The sequence below is a fragment of the Hetaerina americana genome, unplaced genomic scaffold (assembly GCF_022747635.1).
Source record: "Hetaerina americana unplaced genomic scaffold, ioHetAmer1.1.p SCAF_8, whole genome shotgun sequence".
NCBI classification, from domain to species: Eukaryota; Metazoa; Arthropoda; class Insecta; order Odonata; family Calopterygidae; genus Hetaerina; species Hetaerina americana.
The window spans coordinates 29,157,095-29,174,969 of record NW_027287427.1 but is presented as its reverse complement, the minus strand read 5'-3'; the positions used below and the strand labels follow the sequence as shown (position 1 = coordinate 29,174,969).

Below are 17,875 nucleotides of genomic sequence, written 5' to 3'. Positions count from 1 at the left end.
AATATACATGTGAAAATTTCTGCATTGACTTGATAAAAGAGAACAACATATATTTTCCCTAATATTTCTCTTTTTGTTTTCAATATCATCAAAACTTATTTCCTAGTTTTTGAAACCTGTATGTATACTCTCATTAAAGGGTGGTAGTAGTTTATTGGGTAGAACGTTGGGCTACCAACCGGAGAGGGCCTGGTATCAAATACGGTTTACTTTGGACATCCTCAGCTCCACCCAAGCTGTGATTTTTCTGTGACCTACCAGATCGTCTTCCAGGGAAACTGCAGTCTCTTCAGGGAATGAGGAATTGGCCTGTGTATCTTGATGTGTGAAGTTTGCATGCCGTGTAGGACATTGGGTGAGGTGAGCTTTACCCTAGTTTTATAAAGTAGCCTTACCATTGACTTGGTTTACATATAATTTATTAGGAACTAGTGCTTGGCCAATAAATGCGGTTGTGGACTGGTTCAAAAGCAAATTAAATTAGCACAATTGATACTTTTGAAAATTTTTCCATTGTTTATTTAAGTCTATCTAATGCTGACATTTTTATCATTATGGCTCTCTTCAGATTCTATTCCAATTTAATACAACTGAATTCTCATGAATTCTTTTTTCAAAATTGTTATCCTTTCATTAACAAACCTTAGATTATTTTCCTTTTCATGTCTTTGTAACATTTATTACCAGCATCCTCACACTAATGTGCAAACATAGAAGCCTGGCCCCTACCTATATTTTCTCATTAATCATTTTCTTTTGCAATTAATTTAATGAAATTTAATTTATGTGACTCAATAACCATGCTCAGTTCTTTTGATTATGGTCTTTTGTAATTTCACATCCTCCCTGACTTTTCAAACTCTATGACTCCTCTCTACTCAACTATCAACAAAAATCTGCTGGTAACAATGAAAATCCAACTCAACCTTCCTATTTATTAGGTTTCACTCCAAATTTAAGCAACAGCCCAAAAAACTTTATTAAAAAAACCTGTTTCTTAAGTCTAAATATTTTTTTACTTTACAAAGTTCACTAGCTGAAAGTCCATAATATGGACTATTTTCCCTTTATGCTTCTAGCCTTACTGTTCTTTTTTTTTCAAGTTAACATAAACAGGAAATAGGCAAAATTACTATTCTAATATCAATTAATCGGTTGTGCATTCTCTTTACAAACTATGGTTGTAATACTATGCTTCATTTAGTTTACTACAGCATTATGCATTTTTAACAATTGCATAAGTTTCAGTTGCACTTTTACCGAGGTTGAAACAAAATTCAATGCACATATTCAAGACTTTCATTCCTACTGACACAAGAATTTGTATAGCAAGCATTTGCCAGCTCAGACAAGAATCACTGTTGTCTGACGACAAGTCAAGATAAGGCCATGAGCAAGGCAGTATTTTACTTTTCACAGACACTGCTATTTGGCAATGCGTCACTGGTTGCGATCCATAAAGCAGTTTGTGCATAGAAATACCAGTCTCATCTTTCATTTTACAGACCTTGTAACTACAGAAGCCTTGACTAGCATGTAAAAATAAGAATTAATTTTTTGCACTCTAATTGAAAGGCCCGTTTTCTAAATATTTCAAATTTTAGTAATTAAATTTGATGCACTCAATGGGTTAACATTTACTCTTGACAATACCTAAGTGCAGGTAGCGTATTGGTGCACTTGAATACATCAATCATTTGCAGAAATGTACCAGAGCCCTAAAAAATTTTGCCCAAATGGTTACGTAATTAGATTGTCTGGCTTTCAATGCTCAATGGAATCAATGTCATTTTTATTGGTCATCAAAAAGCAGTCAGGTAATTGCAATCATGGAAATAGTGAAACATATTTTAATGCATAAATTTCATAGTGTAAAAATCATTCACCTGGACCAGGATGCATGTTAACAGATGACACCGATAAAAGTTACTGTTGCGGCATCTCCCACAGTTTCTTTGAAACATATTTCGTTAATTTTTCAGTTAACAAACAAAGAAAAGTTTTGAGATCATAAGCGTGTTAATGATAAATATAATTGGACCAATGATACTTAACTCTTTCGTCAATCTTAAATAAGCTGATCCATGCCGAGATGTAGATACTTGATTTGATCAGAGCAGGAAATGTGGAAAGGAGTGAAGCAGGGGTTGTGGAAAAAGGAGCATGTGTTCTCATGGTGATGGTAAATAAATATTTCATTGATGAAATGATTTTATGTGGCTCAATTCTATCATGTATTGGCTGTATTCTCATATATTTTGATTATTATATTGCATCAAAGAGTTATGCCCTAAGTCCAGTTTTCTCTTGATAGATATCATGGGCATGTATCTACCAGAATGACAGAAAAATTCAGCTGTCTGAATGTAAATATTCTTTTGGATGTGTAAATTTACCATTAAATTTTGAAGCTACTGGTACCGTCAAAATGTTGTTGAACAGTATTTAAAGAATAGAACTCTCAATTTGCAGTTTAAATTTTGTTAGCTATAAATGTAATATTATTTCAGCAAATTGCTCCACCTTAAACTAATAGTTTTATTTTGCTATGTTCCCTTTTACAGAAATGCATGTGTATTAGAAGGTAAGAAATAAGCATTCATAATCTTACTTTGCTGTGCTGGAGTTATTTTTGAAGTTAATGACATTTCAGTACTCATGCAAGCCAGTGAGAAACCTTTCATCTTATTCGACAGTCAATATACCTGTATGATAAAAAAGCAATTGTTTAATTTCCTTAACAAAGTCTCATGATTTAAAGTGTCTGAAGCCTTAGTAAGATCAAGGCATACCATGAGGGATAAACGCTCAATGTCCATAGTATGGAGCACAATTTTAATGAATTCATGAAGTACTGAAGATGTTGATTTAGCTTTCCTAAAACCATTTTCTTGGTTTGAAAAAACAGACTTTTTCTTGGACGTTTACAATGTTTTAACATAACCTTTTCAAAAATTTTAGAAAGACCAGAGATCAAACTCATTGGTTTGTATTTTCCTACTTCCTTTGCATCACTGTGAAAGCAGAGTATTAACATAATAATTATCTAAGTTCGTCATCATTGCTAGTAATAGTTACCATAGTTTCTTCAGTTACTGTTGCATGAACTTTAAATGACTCTATAGCTGACTGAATTTGTTAGATACTTTCACTGTGTATATTTGAGAAGTTTACATTAAAGTCACCACATAACACAATTTGATTGGTAAATATTGTGATAAATATTCTCCATTAAAATCAACAAATTCTTTATGAAAGTATGAAAATTTCCATCAGAGGATCTGTATAGACAGACAAGTCAATTTATGCTTTGGTATTGAGTGATTGAAAATTCACAATTATTTCAATAACAGCAATGTTTGATGATTTAACAGATTTGAAGTTAATACTATGTTTAACATGAATGCAAGTGCCTTCATTTTTAAATACACTATCATATGAGTAGCTTCCCAGAGAATTAACCATGATGTTAAGGCATTTTAATTCTGATAGGCTTAACCAGTGTTCTGAAAAACATAAAAATCAACCACACAAACTAAGGGTAAAATGTACCCAAATTGCCTTAGGGAGTTTTTTAATTAAATAAACAGCATTGCATTTTTACATTAGGTTCTTATACGTGGTTAAATTTATCTTAGGGGAATTAGAGCATTTTGCAGACAGGATTTTCAAATTATGTAGCATTGTTTAATTCAAATTCTGGTATTACCCCAAAGGTATATCTTATACAACAATAAAACATTCACTTATTTGTATTTTCATTGAAAACTCAAATTAGGGGCACCCTTTAATTTACAAAAACTAATGATTTCTTATTTTTAAAACAGGCCTGTGTAGCATCATTTGGCTATCGGTATCGTCACAATGATGAACTTCTATGCAGCTGGCTCCAGTCAACAGTGATGTGGTCACACTGTAACTACTCTCCATATTGGACTACACCTAATAAAAATCAAAGCTGTTGATGCTTGCCACATTGTATTGAAATGAGTCATCTACCGTGGAAGAATTTAAACTGCCACATTGGAGTGAAACTTCATGTATTAAAGACATTTGATACTTGAGAATTTACTGTCAGTTACATTATGAATTTCTTGTACGTGGACCAAGCAAATAAGTTTTTCTCATCGGATCGACTTTATTAATAATCCAAACCATGGAGTTGGAATTTTTAATAGTTTTAGAGTATTGACTTGATTGGTGTGTTTACATGTTGGGCTTGATAATTGTGCCCGTCTGCCTCATTGAAAATAAAAATGTAATCCATATCATTGTGAAAGAAATAATAAATATATCTACACATGTTTTAACATTAGCAAACTGTGCTCCATTTAAGCACATTTTTTAAAGTGAAGGAATGCCTAAAGAATTGCCATTAAATCCCGCTACAAGTATCAAGTCAGCATCAAGAAGTAAGCTACTGAATTTTGGAAAGGGTCTCAGAAAAAATTATTCCATTAAAACAGAAAAACTCTTTGCATTTTCAATGGTAGGGAAAAAAATGAATTGAGAATGTCGTTAAAATAACCTAAATAGTTACTATATCATTATATTTCATCAAATTGTTGGAAAAATAAAAAGGAATATTCAAAGTATAGTAAAATATTATTCAATTAAAAGAATAATCTCAAAATATGCGATAATCACGAAGGAAAACACGAAATGAAAAACCAGAAATTTTCGGAGATTTGTATCCGGCGAACATAATACGCTAGGAGGTATCCTCGTAGACGGTTCCACTTGACTCCTGATCCTGTGGAAATTACCCCACACCACTCCACCAGTCGCTGGCGGCCTATTGGCCCTGTGATCAAGTAGGTGGATCCTCGACTCCCCTCAGGGAAAACTAGCCAATCAGAATTTTTTTCGCTCTCCAGAATTGGGGAGGTGGTGATATAACCGGATTGGCCAATGCCCTTTTATATTTTCTGTGAACTCCGCCTCCCAGTATTTACTGCCAATGGGCTACTACCGGGTGTGAGCGAGTGGGGAGAATTTTCCTTCGGTTGAAGGAGTATGAGTTAAGTGCGACCTCCTACGAGGATACCTCTTGTCATGTTATGTTCGCCGGATACCAAATTTCTGAAACGCCGGATTTTCAGTGTTCAGACTCCGCTGCTTCTGGTTGCCGTCGAACCATTTTCGTGCTTCAGTCATATTTAGCGCATGATATGCAAATATTCCTTTACACCACATGCCAGATTACATTCTGCTTAACATTTATTCAAGGTATACGTAATAATATTTCATGAAATAAAAAAATACCCCAACAAAGTGTTTGTTACACAGCGATGTTTCAAAGTAGAAGTTGAATTTGTCGGGATTTAATCCTTTCTTCAGAGCGTAAAATATTCTGTGGAAATAAATAATTGTTTTGGACGTTTAAGTTTCAATGTAGCGATGCATAGTGTGACAGATTATTGTCTGACGATTATTTAAACTTCTCATTCATTTGGAATCGCTAACTTAATGGAGATGTAGTAAATAAACTCCCGTTTAAAACTCATTATAAAATTAGTCCAGTCCCGCTTACCTAGTTTTATTTTATAGTACGTATTACTTATGAAAATATGGTCCAAAGGGTCTTTTGTAGCTGTTGGTTGCGTTCAAGTGAAATATTTTCTGTCGCAAAATCGAAAAAAAATCGACATAGGAAATGACTTTAGCAATAATTATTAAATGTGTTTATCATAGATTTTAATTTCCATAAATATGAGGAGGCTATTGGAATAAAAAATCTAAAAATAATAAAATCAGGCTACTCTCCTTATATTATCTGTGTATAAAAATTATAGTTTTGGAATTGCAACTCACCAATTATTACATAAACCTTGGATAAAAATAAAAGGAATGTAATATCGCATACCTAAGAAGGATATTTGAAAATTGGGCGACAGAAAACGAATTTTGTGAAATGAATACGGCCGAAGTTTCTGAGATTTGTATCCGGCGAACATAATACGCTAGGAGGTATTCTCGTAGAAGGTTCCACTTGACTCCTGATCCTGTGGAAATCACCTCACACCACTCCACCAGTCACTGGCGGCCTATTGGCCCTGTGATCAAGTAGGTGGATCCTCGACTCTCCTCAGGGAAAACTAGCCAATCATAATTTTTTTCGCTCTCCAGAATGGGGGAGGTGGTGATATAACCGGATTGGCCGATGCCCTTTTATATTTTCTGTTAACTCCGCCTCCCAGTATTTACTGCCTATGGGCTACTGCCGGGCGTGAGCGAGGGGGGAGAATTTTCCTTCGGTGGAAGGAGTATGAGTTAAGTGGAACCTCCTACGAGGATACCTCTTGTCATGTTATGTTCGCCGGATACCAAATTTCTGAAACGTCGGATTTTCAGCGTTTTGCCGTCTCCGCTGCTTCTGGTTGCCGTCGAACTTCATCATTTTCGTGCTTCAGTTCATATTTAGCGCATGATGTGCAAAAATATTCCTTTACACCACATGCCAGATTACATTCTTCTTTACATTTATTCAAGGTATGCGTAATATTTTATGAAATAAATTGGTTATGTTACAATTACAGTTACGCAGCGATATTCGACGTCGTCCGTCTACTGTCTTTTCTGAGACGTCTTCCAAGCGCCTACAGCTTGACTAAATCGGTTGCCATTCCAATATTTGTATAAGATTGGTGCATTAAATTGATTTGCCTTGCGTTTTTTTAATAATTGTCATTTCAGATCTTTTAAAGTAAATATAAAATTCATTGTCGTAGCCAAATAAATAATACTTTTTGATATGTATCATAGGCGCACTAGACGACTAATACTTGTTAAAAAATTTTTAAATTTGCAGAGATTTGGTTACAACAAAAGATAGTTAATGGGTAGTTTCCACTTATACCTAATTAATACTTCTTGTGTCGATCGTGATCAATTTTCATTCTCTCATCTAAATGGCTAATGACTATTTGGCAGCTACTAGAGTTCGTGGGACTTTTAAAACCCAATATTCTCCAGATAAAAAGCTACCTCAACGACGAGAGCCAGATAAACTATACATATATCTATATATATTTGAAATGTCATGTTTATTTTGCTTTTTTTCGACATGCTTTTGCATTGCCATTTGTTCACTTTTTAAACTCTCATTCCATTGATATCGGAGGGAAAAGGGGTGCACAGCATTTTGTAAATTCTGCTGCGTGTACTGAATAAATGATGATGACTTTATGCTCATAACCGTTGCTTCAATTTGTCTTGAAGTATACACTTTCATGAGTCATAGAACTTTTTAATATGAGTTTTCTGGATGTGATTGAGTTGAAGTAATAATTTCTCTTTACGTTATCATCAAAGGATTGACACAGCATTCAAAGATTTGCCGTCGTTCTATTTTCTTACGTGCATATGTCTTTTGAAACAGATCTTCAGCTATTGCCGACGGTTCTTTAATATATGTTAATTTTATACAACAATACTGCTGCGCTAATGTTTATTAACATGGGCTTTCCTACCATTGTACAATGGGAGTAATTATAATTTCCAAGACAGGCTTAAGAGACATCCTTCCAATTCATGAAAGAGATTCAATCTGTAATTTAACCAATGGTCCCAGAGTGATTCCCAGTCTAGCTCCTTAAATATGTTGGACACTTTATTTAGCTTATCATGATAAAATTTTACAAATCTAGCTCCTTCATGCTGAATGCAATACAATTAGGCATTTAATCTTTCTTAAAGAGGATCCCATTCACTTGCAGCATATTCTAAATGAGGCCTAACCAGCAACAGATAACATTTCTCTAGTGTCACCATAGCCACTTAAGTGAATGATACATGGAAAAGTAAAGAAAATCAGGACTTCCAAAATTGGAGGCTGTTGCTTTTTCGGAATGTGTCCTCCATAATCCCTGGAATGTTGCCAGTTGACAGGAGTTTTATCGAACAATGTTAGGTGGAATAAACTCCTAAATATGAAAATATTCCCTAAAATTATAGCAAAGTTATTACTTCATCTAACTCTAGTTGACATGTAGCCAAGAGGAAAAAGATCATTAAACCCTTTAAAAAAACCTTTATTCAGCACGATGGTATGCTCATTTGGGCTACTTACGTGAGGACGAAACAATTATCCAGTTCCATTGCCACTCACAGATTTCTCCTTTCCTGAAAATGTAATGGCCATAAACAACAATTTCACTACATGTGAATCACCACCACATAACAGCTGGCAAATACACCCCACTTTTGGTTATGGACAAAGAAAAAATTCTTTAGTCTTCCATAATAAAATTTGAATTACTTTAATGCTTCTTGATTACAACATGGAGAAGAAACAACTCTTAATGGTCTCTTTGGTTAAATATAAGATATTTCGGCTTCACCCATCCTGGGCCACAATATTAAAGTTACAGAATATATTACCGTGCAATAGTGCAAAGTTGAGGACACTGTGTTAAGTTTAACATACCACAGGTAATAAAAAAACTTATAACATCATGAACACTAACTCCCAATTTTCATCATCTGTTCAGGAAGGAGATCTTTCAATGGGATATTTTGCATTAGGTTAAGCAGGCAAAACTGGACATGGTAAGTGAACCTTTCCCTCAGACTATGGGATAGTGGTAAATCATAAGCAGATGGTGTCAGCATATCCCATGAGGTATATTCATCTGCATAATTTGAATAGAAATAACCTGACCTCAGCCATCCATAGCATAATATAAATAATAGTCCACCTGCATCCCTATTCAGGAAGGTTGGACAAAGGCCCCATGCAGAGAAATCCTCTTGACTCTTCACAATGCAGGAGGGATAGGAAAATAAGAAACCTAGGAAAATACAAAAACATGGAAAAATCTCATGAATGGCCAGAGGAGTCATTGATATGATTTCAAACCTGTGAAGAGCCTCCAAGTAATGTTCTCCTCCCACCAATCTCTTAGTGAGATTTGTTGGCCTCAGCCATATCCTCACTAGTTCTTAGTATACAGCAGCTCACCAACTCAATATAAATTACAGTCATTATGCCCAGCCATTACATGGTTTGTCCCAGTATTTATTTATAAACAAATAATTACATCCAATAAGATCTTTGGGAAGTTTTGCTTTGATAAGTTAAGAAATATGATAAGTTAATTCAATATCATGGATGTACCTCATTTGACATCACAAGCAAGCAACAATATTCATGTCACATAATAGAGATGAGTTTAATAACAATTATAACATTCCTTAATTGAATAAATAAATAACATTTAGTACTGAGCATTAATCCATGTCATTCAAACCTTCACATATAGAATACGGGTGATTTTTTAATCACAGCTCTGGAAAAAAGGTGCATCTTACATGCCCTGAAATACAAGAAGTACAAGGCCTTTTCTTGTGGGTAAGAATTGGTTCACTTAATGTAGCTCCTTATTACTTTTTATCTATTAAATCCAAAATCACCTACCTGAATTACAGACATTGCATAGCACTGCTCCCAATAGTCCAAACACTTGAGAAACAGTCTTATGAGGAGACTATATACCCTAATTACCAGTCAAAGGATTGGGGAACATGACCACACCAATTGGGAAATGAGAGAAATATGAGCAACACTAGTAATTATACGATTGTAGGTAAAGTTTTTTAAAAATATACTTTCTAATCAGGTGTACTATATTCATTTTTTTCACATTTATCCAAAAACACAACTTTGGCCTTAACATCAGATTTAAATAATGACATAACAATTGCAAACACCCAAGCCCTAAATGGAGGAAAACCCACATAAATGGGAAACAATCCCATAACCTCTGGGTTGGCGGGCAAGGACTTTACCCCACCATCACCGGGGCTGACAAAGAGGGTTTACCTCAAGATAGAATAAGTATTAACTAATTCAATCAAGAAAAAGAACTTCATGAAATGCAGATGTTTACAAAGATGATAATATATATTAAGGCAACTATTCACATCATCCTAGGAGATATTTTTCCAAAATGTTATTCAAATCCACGCTAATTAAGATTATCCAAAGTAAGGTTTTATCATTCTCCTTATTTATCTTTTATAATGTTCACATTTTTTTCATTCAATTAGTCGAATAAAAAACCACAGGTTGCATTACAACAGATAATTAACAGTAAATATCACAGCACCAACATTTTAGAAAAATATCAAAAGTGGTACCAATTGATACAATAATATTAACCAAGGGTGAGTGAGCAACATAATTGAAATCACAATGAAATACTTAGAATAATTTGGGAGATAGGTTCATTTGGCATTCCAATGGCTCCAGTCTTATTAAGCTCACCTTGCAGAAGATATGCAGCATATGTAGTGCTACTATGAAGCTAGTATATGCTTTTGGAGCACTTAATTGTAAAATATAGTGATGGAAGAGTGCAAGAAATACACTATTTTCCATTGAGGTCATCCCCCAATGAATTATTGTATTTATAACTCATCTCTGAGAGCTATGATATGATATTTCGACAAACTACAAAGAAAAGTTGACCAGTTCATGAAAATTGCCAAGAAAATACACCATAGCACCCACTTCACAGCTGCCACATAATCTGTCATTGAGGACAAAAACTCATCACCACTTAAAACATATGTTGGGTACATACTCTTTCTTTGGCGGAATTTTATTGTAATGTATTCAGTGGATGAATAAAAGATTGAATTATGACAGAGGTTGGTATTAAACAATTAACCTTTGAGAAAAAGTCCCAAACTTTTGTGGACATAGTATGTCATAATATAATGTGTTCATCATAAATTCAAACAGATGCATTAAAGTTTTATCAGGTTTGTGATGCCTATCAGAAACCCTAGAAGTTCTTGGTTATTATATTGATATAGTTAATTTTCTCCACATTACTGTAATTTTTATAGTACGTAAACGGTATAATACAGATATTACAATACCAATATATTTAAAAATTACATTCACAATGTCATAATAGAGCTCTAAGCATTATAACATTCAATTAAGCACAATGTTAAGGGTTAGGTATGTGTGTAGGTATTCGTGTAACCACTCATTTCTCCCCTTATTTAAATTAGAACAAATTTTGCCATAAATGAACTAAATATCAACTTTCCATGAAAATAGAATGTTTCCTCATATTTCATCTTTACATAGTAGGAAGGCAAATATAAAGGCTGAAAAGAATAAATAAATCAGATTTTTATCTGAATTCAAATTTAAACAAACACCATTGAAACATATGAAAGATAAAATTAGCTCAATTACACTTATGGAAATATATTTTTAAACCTAACAAAAACTATAGACAGTGTTAACACTGGGTTAGTTCACTCTTATGAACAATGATAAATAGCAAGAGAAAATAGTTCAAATTTTGCACCTAAAGAGAATTGGAAAGGATGAGATTTAAAAAACATTCTTCGGAGAGAAATATATTAGTTTGACTTTTAACTAAAACTATTGTTTTTCCAACCTTACTTTGAATGATACAAAAAATTTTCCAGTGAGGAAGTATTTATCCAAGACCATTGCCAAGCCAAACAAAATAATCATATTAAGTCTCAATTAAAATTTACAGCAGAAATCAACTAGAACGGAAATATTAAGAATATACATAAGCAAATGATGTCTAAGGAAGATTATCTCGAAATAACATTTCAGATGTACCATCATTAAATTACTATTCTAACATACCTTCCTAAACAAAACACATTCCTTTAGAGATACTTTAGATCTGCCTCTTTGTTCAATTATTTTACAAACCATTCTCATCTATTTCCATCGTACTCCTCTTCATATATGCCTTCTTTTGATGGCCTCTTCATATGTGCCTTCTTTGAATCCTCTTCATATATGCCTTCTTTGAATCCTCTTCATATGTGTCTTCTTTGAATCCTCTTCATATGTGCCTTCTTTGAATCCTCTTCATATGTGCCTTCTTTGAATCCTCTTCATACGTGCCTCCTTTGAATCCTCTTCATATGTGCCTTCTTTGAATCCTCTTCATATATGCCTTCTTTGAATCCTCTTCATATATGCCTTCTTTGAATCCTCTTCATATGTGCCTTCTTTGAATCCTCTTCATATGTGCCTTCTTTGAATCCTCTTCATATGTGCCTTCTTTGAATCCTCTTCATATGTGCCTTCTTTGAATCCTCTTCATACGTGCCTCCTTTGAATCCTCTTCATATGTGCCTTCTTTGAATCCTCTTCATATATGCCTTCTTTGAATCCTCTTCATATATGCCTTCTTTGAAACCCTCTTCATATGTGCCTTCTTTGAATCATCTTCATATATGCCTTCTTTGAATCCTCTTCATATGTGCCTTCTTTGAAACCCTCTTCATATATGCCTTCTTTGAAATCCTCTTCATATATGCCTTCATTCTTATACTCTGTATATTCCTTCTTTGAAATCCTCTTCATATAGAGAGATGTCTTTATTTGGGGGCAAGATTGAGACTATGGAGTCTCTCCTACCATCAAACCCATCGTCACACATTTACAATATTAAACTTACAGATAAATAACATAAATTATACAAGCCCTCTTCGAAATCCTCTTCATGTATGCTTTCTTTAAATTCCTCTCTATGGATGATTTAAAAACCTATGCATATGCTGTCTTTAAAACAAGCTCTTCATTTACCCTCATTGAATTTCTCCAAGATAATTTTAATAGTGATTTCGTACACCTAGACAGAGAGTCAATAGTTCACTGAAAATTGTCATTTTTCATGATGAATGAAGTTTTCATAAGATGGGATTATTTATGTCCACATACAAAGGATATGAAGAGTTGTGGGAGAAACTATGAATTTCTTAAATTGTTTTCCGATGATATGTACTGAAATGCAGAAATTTCATGATGTAAAAATTATTTGTCTAGACCGGTATTCATACCCAGATCCATCAATATCTAGAAAAATGCTCTAGTTAGCTAAGCGACCAAGGAAAACTCTTACAAAATGAATCTTTTAGGGTTCTAAAGGAATGCAATCTTCCTGCATCTATAATAATATCACATTTTGAAGTTATCACAGAGTATAGCACTTCCTGGTAGGCTTCCTTTGAGAAATTGAGGACTGTTAAGGTCAACAAGTTACGTTGGTTAACCATAGGTAAACATGAATTTTTGGAATTTCAAGACTAATAATTTACAACCTGATATGCACACCATTTAGCCTTACATAGATGCATTTATAGAATCACAATTTCATATTTCCTCCATCATTTGCTGACCACCTCCCTCCTTGGTATTGTTTCCAGCCAGCATCAAAGGGCAAAGACTACCTCCGAAATCAAAGGAAGAAAATGGTTTTTATTGTGCTGGCTTATTTCACATGCAGTAAATTAATCAGCAAGCCACTATTTGCCATGGATTTATTTCTTCTTGCATTTCACAGGTAACCTGGAAAAAGGCAAAAACACATTGTAATCTTCATTTTATTAACTTAAATATGTCACATTCTTAAATAAAATAGAATAACTATACCCATTGTAAGAGAAAATTCATTTTAAAATACTGCAACAGTATGATCAGGTTTTGTGTGACAGGGCCAATATATTCTCTTTTTTGATGCTTGCCTAAATTGAAAAAAATAAATCTACTTTGGCATTATTTAACATGGACCAATTAGAAAGTTTCAAGTTCATATTTCCACCGCCACTACTTATTCTAGAAGAATGACAGTTAAAATGCAAATTTTACAGGAGAAGGAATCAGCCTCTGTGACACAATGTAATCTTAGTAAGGCTTTAAACTGTGTCAACAATTCAATATTATTATCAAAGGTAGAATATTATGGTGTTAAGGGTATTGCACTAAAACTAATGAAGTCATATTTGGATGATCACCACCAATTGCTTGAGCTTGATGGCTGTCAATCAGCAGCTCTCAGCAGCAGTTAATCATTTGAAATTTCAATCTCAATTATCATACGGCATTATATTCTAGGGTGGCTCAAGCCATATTCAAAAAAAATTTTAAGTCCAGAAACAGACATAAGAGCTATCTCAAAATTACCTTCCAGACACTCCTGCATACCTCATTTTCATGAGCTGCAAATTATGCCACAGGCCACACTTAATATATTAAAATCTAATCTTATTTGTAAAGGATAACATACGAACATAACTTAAATATCCATCACCATGATACACATACTAAGCTTGACATACCTGTAGCCATTGAGACAAGATCGTCTAATTTGGGTGGTGAGCGACCATACCACCCCAAGGAGCCAAATTTTAAAAAATGCTTCATGGCTTGAAAGCATCTCCTTCAAATAATTTCAAGAATAATCTTACAGCATACTTGATTATTTAACCTTTGTACTCTGTGGATGAATATATTGCATTATGGAATGAAAAGTCTGCAATTTTTTGCTAAATATCCCTATGTAATGCAAATAAACATTTTTCATGTAGTATATACTTAGAAAATTTATGCACATTTTTATGACGAAACCATGCAGAACCGGCTAATGGTGAATAAGGCATCATTATCATTTTTTTCAAATATGTTAAAGAGAGTTAACTTCGCAATCAAAGCTACTGTGCAACCAATGCATTTAAATGTTTCTCTTTTATTGACTAATTCACTACATAAGGTTTAATTATAAAATGTCTACATGGCCCAGGAACTAATTTTTATTTAAAGACCAATGTTGATTAATAGACACGGATGTTATATAACTTGTGGCTGAACTCGTTTAAACCTAGTTGATGAAAAATTACTCTTCGCGATGATGACAGTAATTCTGCATTAATATTATCCGGAGCAAAATAATTTTCTATATATTCATATTAAGAAGTAAAATGGTAGAAACCACCAATTAGAAGGTAAAATTAGGAGAAATATTGGAAGGAAATTAGTAAATTTCTTAACACTCCTATCGCAAAAGTGGTCGGATATTTTTGTTGACAATACTCTTATTTAACATGTGTACATCAATACTGTTGAATACAACTTGAAAATATTGCATAAGATATGTCAACCACAGTAGAAGATCCGTTTCAAAATATAAGAGACAACCAAGAATATGAAACGTCGGCAAACCTTTTCACAGCTGCTTCGATGTTAGCAATCCTTTGATTACAACTTATAAAGAAATTGTTACTTCAAACTCAACATGTCCCGGAAACGTGGATTAAAAAAGTCCGAAGACTCATTAAAGTATTTACTTCTTCAATAATCGAATCAATGATGATAATCATATAGCTATTGTCACCAATGCAGTCCATGCAGTAGAATTAAGAAATTTCGGTGCACTTTTCCTCTCCCATATCCACTGATTACGATTTCATACGGTAAGAAAATTAAAAAACGAACAAATGGCAATATTAAAGCGTGTTGAATCAAACGGATAACACTTGGCAAAAAGTTAGACATTTTCTGAACTTATTGTCTGGCTTTGATCGTAGTGTAACTCACCGGGAGCTTAATCCTGAAATCAAAACCGGTACTACAGCTGCGTTCGAATGGGTTAGCCCATATGGAACATGCTTTTAAGATGCGTTCACCTTGGTTAGGCATCAATGACTGTGACCAATAGGATTGTCATGATTTTCTGTCATCAGAAATAAAGATAATTCAAAGGTCCGATTATGGATCGAGCAGCCTCGGTCATTCCTACTTTTATCTATTCGCTGTCTGGCTTATTTAAAATTAATAGGTACTTTTATTTTGCTGCGCAACCCGCATTACTCCAAGTTGACTCAAAGGAGTCACTCAAATGAGTGAGCCATTGAGGTGAGGCGATACAATTGACTCGAGTCAGTAAATTGAATAATACCCCCCACCTCTAGCCAGCAACACAATCAGCCGTCCCAAGCATTCCCAACAGCCATAAGTTCTCTAAATACTCGTTGATCTCATTCCAAACGAGTCGAGTCATCATCATCACTTGAGTAACTCGTTCAATTGAGCGATTCGTGACTGACTCTAGTTAGTATTATTCCGGTGAGTCGGCGTGCACTCACAAGGAATGTGAAGACAAGATGCTCAAACTTATCAGAAAGGTTCTGTCGCATTGTCCGCAAAGTGATAGTTACTCTAGACATTATTTATGGACAAAATTAATTAATAAAGCATGATTGTACGTTCCCCCGGTGGGAAAGATTATGGCAATCCTCTCTCAAGACCAAGATCCTGCTAATGTAATTTAAAAGATCACAGGGAACTTAATATTTACGGCAAAATAAGGGTTAAAAAGTCAAATAAAATTTCAAATTATTGTTAATAGCAATGCCAATAATGATCATATTTATTTGTCCTCCGTATGGGATTCTCGTGTCAGCTCTTCTCCTTTATCATTCTAATATGTCCACATCATAAATGATAAGAAATGTGAGGCTGATTTTCTTATGGGTTCAATTAGCAGAAATTTAAGACCAAATGAAAATACAAAAGCCATTAAGCAGGTGAATTCTGGAGTATTTTGAGAAATCCTATGTAAAAATTCACCTGCAAAAATAATCCTTGTGGTATTACTTTGATGATAGAGTAGTCCCAGCTCATCATAGTAATAGTAATCAAATAAAATTTGCAAATCTCTCTTGGGTGAAATGCAACAGAGTAAACAGAGGTGAATATAGGGTCATTACTGATATTTCAAAATGTTTTTCAGAATCAAAAGAACACAATCAAGACTGTGTTCTCTTTTATTGTTGGCTGGACCTCCCACGTCTGGCTACACTAAGAGTATAAGTGACCTTCTAGCCTAATTTTCTATTTTTAACACTTCAATGGACTTATCTTTCTGACGGCATTCCATTAGAAACAGTTTTTTTTAAGAGTATTGGAAATCTGGAGTGTTTATTTTACTACGTAAAACCAGTAATTCTAGAAAACCATTTTAAGTTCCATCATAATCTTTAGATTCTTGTGATAAACCTTAGTTGACAATATGATTAGAAGTAGACAAGAAAAGGAAATGAAAGAATGTATATACAGAATTAAATGGACGTATAAGGAGTTTAATAATTTATTGATTTAAGTAACTAATTGAGCTAAAGAAGCATGGTGGAAGATGCAGTGTGAGGATATGGAAAGTTATAGAGAAAGGTTGAACTTGGTATGTTAAACAGGAAGGTTAAAATACTGCCAGGAACTAGAAAGGGAAAATATAGGTGAACAATCAGAGAAGTCAGGAAATATATCAGTTGAACTAGAAGAGATCCAAGAGAGGAGGAAGGAATGTATAGGAGAATTATAAGGTAAATACATTAGGCCAGTAAGATTAGACCTAGAAAAAGAATATGATGTAAATAAGGATACCTTAGATCCAATTATGTTCTTATGATACCAGTTATGTTCTTCAAAAAAGTTTCCATGAATTATTTTTACCATCCCTCAAGTGGTAAATTCTCCCTTCATTTACCATTTATTCATTACTGCATTAAGACAACAAAGAGATATCTCAGGAATATTGCCATCACTGAGCAGGACTAACTACAGGACTAGTTACAATATCATTATGCAATCAAATTATAATTATGCTATTTTGGCATCTGATCCACTATCAGACAAAAGCTGGGAAAATTGCTCATGTATACCTTTATGTATCAAAATCCCAAATTAGAAAGTCTAAGAATTACATTTGGAGTCAAATTTTAATCGAAATGTCTTTCATATTTAATTATTTTATTTTTGCTTCAAAAAAATTACAGCTTAATCTGAAAGTTGATTAAAGAAGTCATTAGAGCAGTGCTATCTGGCAAAATAACTAGCAACATTTGTCTCAGCTTAACTCCCCCCGGTAAATATTAAATACTTTTAAATATTTTGATTCTTGAAAATTTCACATTCTATGGATTTTTATCATATTCTGGCGACTACCATTCAATGAAACTTATTTCTTATTGTTTTCTTCAGGTACAACATATGCCTATGTGAAAGGTGTAATCCATATCAGTCTGCAGA

The 17,875-nt window shown here is 33.9% G+C and overlaps 1 long non-coding RNA gene across 1 annotated transcript; it reads right to left on the bottom strand.

Annotated features, from left to right (window-relative positions):
• Positions 1-11,692: 11,692 nt before the first annotated feature.
• On the bottom strand, positions 11,693-15,504 carry LOC139697779 (uncharacterized). Its single transcript, XR_011702817.1, has 3 exons — positions 15,011-15,504; positions 14,131-14,288; positions 11,693-13,360 (listed from the first exon to the last, which is right to left on the bottom strand). It is a non-coding gene; the product is annotated as an uncharacterized lncRNA (long non-coding RNA).
• Positions 15,505-17,875: the final 2,371 nt, after the last annotated feature.